At 42.8% G+C, this 6,000-nt stretch overlaps 1 protein-coding gene across 2 annotated transcripts in view; it reads right to left on the reverse strand.

Moving 5' to 3' along the window:
- CCDC68 (coiled-coil domain containing 68) overlaps window positions 1-4,953 on the reverse strand; it is a 70,360-nt gene extending 65,407 nt beyond the window's left edge. Inside the window, exon 1 of one of the 2 annotated variants that reach the window (XM_007487554.2) lies at window positions 4,817-4,953. The gene's annotated coding sequence lies outside the window, so the exon portion shown is untranslated. The remainder of the gene's footprint in view (window positions 1-4,816) is intronic. The other variant, XM_056824452.1, reaches the window with a different exon arrangement.
- Between the last annotated feature and the right edge of the window lie 1,047 nt (window positions 4,954-6,000).

Here is a 6,000-nt window from a genome sequence, read left to right on the forward strand (position 1 = left end):
AGAAAATCTGTTATCCTTGAGGGATGCAGGGGAACATCAGGAAGTCTGGTCCACTATCTCTAACCTGGCAGGTAGACTCAAACAATTAACATTTCTTAAGTCACAGGAATTCAATTCTCCCTCTGAGTTAGTTACAAGAAAACTTTTTATCCCGCATGCCTTCAGTTTCTGGAAAAGTCCACATGTTTGCTATCTTTAAAGGTTTATAAGCTGACATTTCTACAAAACATACAGTCCATCCTTGCCTGTTCTTATAAATTCAGGAGGGTCTTGTCTCCCTAACAATCCCTTTGTAGGGGCCAGGGAGTCTGCTAACTCGGGTGGGGCCCATTAAAACAATAAGCATTCCTTAATTGTCAGAAAGGGGTGATCACTAACCCCAGCCAGGTATTTCTTAAAATTTTAAATTGGTTATTTTTAAGAAATAACCCATCATGTTGTTCTCCCCACCCCACCCCCATGCGATCTATCCTGTAACCAATGGCATTATTTTCCCCATCTACCCAATGATGAAACCACTCCTCAAAACTACACCTGACTGGTAGGCCTACCTCAGGGTCTTTGGTCATTGGGAGAGGCCCCTGACCAAGATTATTGGTGACTACCAAATTACTGATCCAGCTCAGCATCATCTCTCAGTTTACCTTAATTTTCTAACATAACATTACCTTGGAGTTGAACTCTACACACACACACACACATATGGATACACAAGATGGAAATCAGACTAGAAAATCAATCAATTCCTCCCCCTTGCACAGTCCCCAACCATACTGGCAAAGGACCAGGTCCAACATGTTCTTCGTATCCCTTTATCGCTCTATGGTACTGGATCCTTCTGTCTGGGAAAATCACTGCTGTCCAGAAGTTCCTGTGATGGGTTCAGGAGCTCCCTGGCCACTTTGCCAGTACTATTAAGGCCATGAAAAAGAGAAGCAGGCTCGGCCTAGGAACTCCTCGGCGGCCATGATGTTCTCCTCTGCTCAGGCCTTGGTATACCTAGTTTCCCAGGGGAGTCATGTGGGATAGGCCCAGAGTTTTCCTATTTCTCAGTGTGACAGAGATGAGTTTTTCCCTACAGGTTAACAAATTTGTTCCCAGGACCCAATTGGTTCCTGCCTCCTGGACTCAGCTTCCATTTTCCAAAGGCCCCTCTAAGGAAGTGACTGTCTGAGGCCTGACCGAGTCACCTCAGCCTGTCTTGCCAAGTGGAGCAGGGCAGGAGTGCGGAGGGCACTCCAATAGAATCGAAGGGCCCCAGTATCCTCAGTGCCATGTTAGGACAAAGGAAACCTTCATTTGTTAACTGTTCAAGGGTTTTGAGTCTCTTTTTGTCCCAAACCAGAATTCACACTAGGCCTGGCCCTCAGTGGGCCTATCTCTCTTCCGCCTTGGAACTGATCCTTAGTATTGATTCTAAGATGGAGGATAAGGATTTTTTTTTTAAGTGTTGCCCTAAACACTCTAGGTTTTAGAGTCCCTGAGCACAGTGACTAGCCTGGGTGGTCCCTATCTAAGGGCTCTCCCATGCAGAGCTCAGCCCCACCATCAATACTCTCCCAGAGAGCCTACATTGTCCAGGGCACATCCCTCTCCCACATTCAGCCAGCCCCCAGAGAATCTCCTTCTCAGGCATACAGAAGGAGGATCATATTTGTTCTGTATTGGTCCCACAGGGCAGAAGGAAGTATAATTGTAAAAATGGAGATTTGAACCCAGACTTCAATCCCCAGAAGTCCTTGGCACTTCCCAGAATTCCCTATAATCTCACCTGAGATCCCCACCTGGGTGGAGAACAAAATTTGTATTTAAACTGAAGGTACCACCTACTTGGGCTCTTTTCTTCTGCTTCTAAGCACATGCAGGCAAGATGTAAGTGGCTGTGAATGGGCTATGTGCCCTAGGCACGTGCTTTCTTATTTTGTATTTTCTTTAACCTTGATTTCTAACAATCTTTAATAAACCTCTAAAAATATAATACTTTTAGTCGAGATAACTAATTTAACTGTTACACAATGGGTAGACTTGGCTGAGAGTCAGATTTAGGCTCCAGGTAAGAAAAAAGCTTCCAGAGTTAGAAAAGGACAGTGAATTCCTCTTTGGTGAAAATTCTCAAGTAGAAGTTGGTGGTCAGGAAATTCTGCTGAGGGAATGCCAGCTTAGATTAAATTTGGCGAAATAATTTACCACCTCAGGCCACTGCTAATCTTATTGTAAACCAGCTAAAATGATCAGCTGGGTAGTGCATACCTGTGGGAGCCTCAGTTCCCTCAAGTGAAAGATGGAGGCATCGGATTTCACTAAGAGTCCTTCAACTTGGGATGCCAGATTGATTTCTGGAGGTCTGTGAACTGGGATGGTGAAAAAATTGCACCCTTATTTCAATAGAATTCGTTTTGTTTGCAATTTTATGCATTTTTACTTTATGCATTTAAGAACATTATCCTATAAAAAAAGATCAAGAGGTTTCATGAGGCTGCCTGCAGGCAATTGGGGGTCTGTGACACATAAACAAGGTTAAGAATCCCTAATTTCATTCCTAACATTCTGTGATCCTAGAAGGATGGCTCTAAGGGAACTGTAGGCCAGGCAACAGTCATCAATCCAGTAGGCAAACCCTTAAACTTCAAGGGCTTCAGTTTCTACATCTGTAAAATGAATAGTTGGTTTGGGCTTTAGAAATATCAAAGGTCCCTTTTAAATCTAACATTCTATGACTATGATTCATAAAGACTCTCTTTATGAGTTCAAATCTGACCTCAGGCATTTACTAGCTATGTGACCCTGGGCAAGTCACTTCACCCTGTTTGCCTCATCTGTAAAATGAGCTGGAGAAGGAAATGGTAAACTCGTCCAGGATATTTGCCAAGAAAGTCCTTAATGGAGTCAGAAAGAGTTGGACGTGACTGAATAATAACTATGATTCATTTTCAAAACAATCTTTCCCTTCAGTCTATGAAGTGTTGGTTCCAACCTATAAGAGTGGTAAGGGCTAGGCCATTAGGGTTATGTGACATGCCCAGGGTCACACAGCTAAGAAATGTCTAAAGCCAGATCTGACTCCAGGAACTCTATCCACCTGGTCTCTTATGCAATGAGTCACCTAGTTGCTCCTATGATTTATAATAGAAAATTAAAACCTAAGTGGCTTCTGCTTTTGAAAACAGAATGTTCTTTACATTTTGACCAAGGGAGCTACTGATATTTAAATGTTACCTTTTTTAAAAAATTCCTTCCAGAATGCCATTAATTTAATGTTTTAATTCTTTCCTGGATCCCTTTAAAGGAGAGAAATCAGTTCCTATTTATATTTATATTTATACCTTAAGGAAACTTTGCTTCAGGAGCTACAAAAGCAAAATTTGCTCTGAAATACTGTGGAGAAAAAAAAGCTGCCAAAATAGTGTGACAATATCACCAATTGTTTCTGCCAATGCCAGGGCACCTGAGACACACAACAGAAGAGCTCAAATTTCTGGAAACTGTGACTTGTACAAAGGTGAATTTTTAATAGAATTAGACAAAAGTAAAATGAAAGAGATCACTCTGGTCCCATCCTCTCCTACTGCTAAAGGAAGAAAGATTTCCTTTATTTTGTCACTTCATGTGGCTTAGATTTAAATAATAAGTAATTAAAAGATCTTCAAGCAAGAAGCATTTTTCTTGCACTAAGCTAATTTTTTTTTTAATCCACAACTTGGTATTCTGTTATGTTAAAATTTATCCTGGTTTAGGCCTTCTTGTCTACTTAATGTTTTTTCCAAAGGTGTTAAATATGCAAAATTAATTTCACAGTCATACTTAAAGAATACCACTGGCCTCTTGTGCTCCTCCTATTCTTTCCAAGAAAAGAGATCCTTCCTATGATACTTCTCCTAGAGCTGAAAAGGCATGTATTATATGACAAACAAATGGCCTTTTTATTCTTGTACATCTTTCTAAAGGCAGTGGGGAGGCGATAACACAAAGAATCACTCATTCATTCGTCTTCCTAAACACTCAGAGCCCCCTAAAATCAATGGCAAATGCAATAGAGTTTTTCTCCACTTTTGCAGTTATAATGATGAGAGACAGAGATCCAGGTTAAAAAAAAAAAGGCTTTTAACAAGCAGAATGACCCCCACAGTGCACTAAGATGTAAAAGGAGATGGTGAATTCCTTTTCCGAGGAAATTTTCAGACAGAAGTTGGTGGTCGGGAATTCTGCACTGGGGTTTCCGGCTTAAATGAAAGGCTCTCCCAAAGAGGAACTTTTATTTTTCTACTATGGATTTGTGTAAAGGGCTAATTTAGGGAAACTATGGACGTGTGTACAACTGATGATGAACTAGAGCTATATAACAATGTTATCAATAAATCACAAAGAAAATGAATCATCCCTGAGACCAAACCACAGAGTCATCACCATCAAGCAACCTGTTGGGAAAAGGCAACCCCGCCCAACAGAGAAAGAAAGTTCCTAAGATCACAGATCTGGGGTTGGGAGAGATCTCAGAGGTCTTCGGGTCCCACACCGCCCCCTCCTCATTTTACAAAGGAGCAAAGAAAAGCCCTGAGGTGTAAAGCATCCAGAGCAAGGTCTCACCGGGCGTGAGTGGCAGAGGTGGGATTTGAACGTGGGGTTTCCTCGTTTCTTCCTCTGCCCTGTTGCCCTACATCAGAGCGAGGAAATTAACCACAGACTAGCCAGCCCAGTGAAGAGCAAAGGCCCGCCGGGAGGGGAGGAGGAAAGGCGCAAGGGGAATCCCCGCCCCCAGGCACCTGGTGGAACCCAGAAAGATGCACCCCAATCCACCCACCCACCTGGCGGAGGCTACCTCTGGCTCCCGATAGCTGGGGGCTGCGAAAGCTGGGGTCTGGGGGCTCCAAGCCAGCACAGTCCGAGCTCCTCCCGCACTGGCCCTTCCCGGGATCTCTACAGTTTCTGCTGCCCTCGGGGTATCGCTGGGCTTGTGCCCCGCCCACGATGGGGTGTGGCCCGGGCAGAGTCCGGCGCCCGCCCAGGCGTGGACTTCTGTGTAGCAGCGTCCCCTGAGACCTGCTTGAGCTCCCCAGAACTTCCTCTTCTCTCCGAGATCTTGAGCTTTCTGGTCTCCCCGCCTTCTGCAAACCCAGACCACCCCACGTATGTCCGTGTTCTATCCCTCTCCCCATGTTCCTTTAAGAATCGAAACACACAGCCAAGCCCAAGGAAATGTACTATGTTAATTCCAGCTTTCCTACACCGCATCCTCACAGTATTCCACAATAGCAGGTTAATTCACCTACTTCTTACTGTGAGCTGCCCTCAGCCCCTCTTACTCTGTGTTACATTCAGAGAATATGAATCTAATGATCTATCTCCATCTAGAGCAGATTTACTGTGACCAAAGTGAAACTTTCCATTCTCGTCTCCGGATCACAGAATGTCACCTTTTTTATTTCCTCCTTCGGAGAAAGGAACAGAAGTGTTTGTTCAAGGGCAGACTTGGATACAGGTGGAGTCAAAATCCTGGTTCCATGAACACTGTAAAAAGTTATTTTCAGTGTCTTTAGACAACATATACTTTTGGGGGCTAATAACATGAATGAGGACTGATTTTTTTTTTTAGTTTTCAGGTAATTATGGCATTCTCTTAAAAAACTAGTAATTATTTTCAAATAATTGTTTAATTTTAGAAAAATAAATCATGTTCTTCAGTGGAATCTGACAGAGCAGATCCATTATCATTCTGACTTAGTTGTCCAGATTTTTGCTTTTTTTTTTTTTTTTAAGAAAACTGTCACATAAACTTAGATTTCCTTTTTCTCTGCTTTGATCTAGCTTTGATCTTAGCTTTTGAGGACACTCCTGCTCCTTCCCAGCTTGGACTATATAGTCTATGGGAGGGAAACTACTATAATAATTCAGTTTCCGCTGTGTTTGACTGGTAAACACAGGAAATTAGGACACAACCATAGATAGTTCTCTGTCCTCAGTTTCTAACAATGTCACTAACAGTAGTAATACTTTTGGCTTTCC

Source organism: Monodelphis domestica, chromosome 3 (genome assembly GCF_027887165.1).
Source record: "Monodelphis domestica isolate mMonDom1 chromosome 3, mMonDom1.pri, whole genome shotgun sequence".
In the NCBI taxonomy this organism is placed as follows: Eukaryota; Metazoa; Chordata; class Mammalia; order Didelphimorphia; family Didelphidae; genus Monodelphis; species Monodelphis domestica.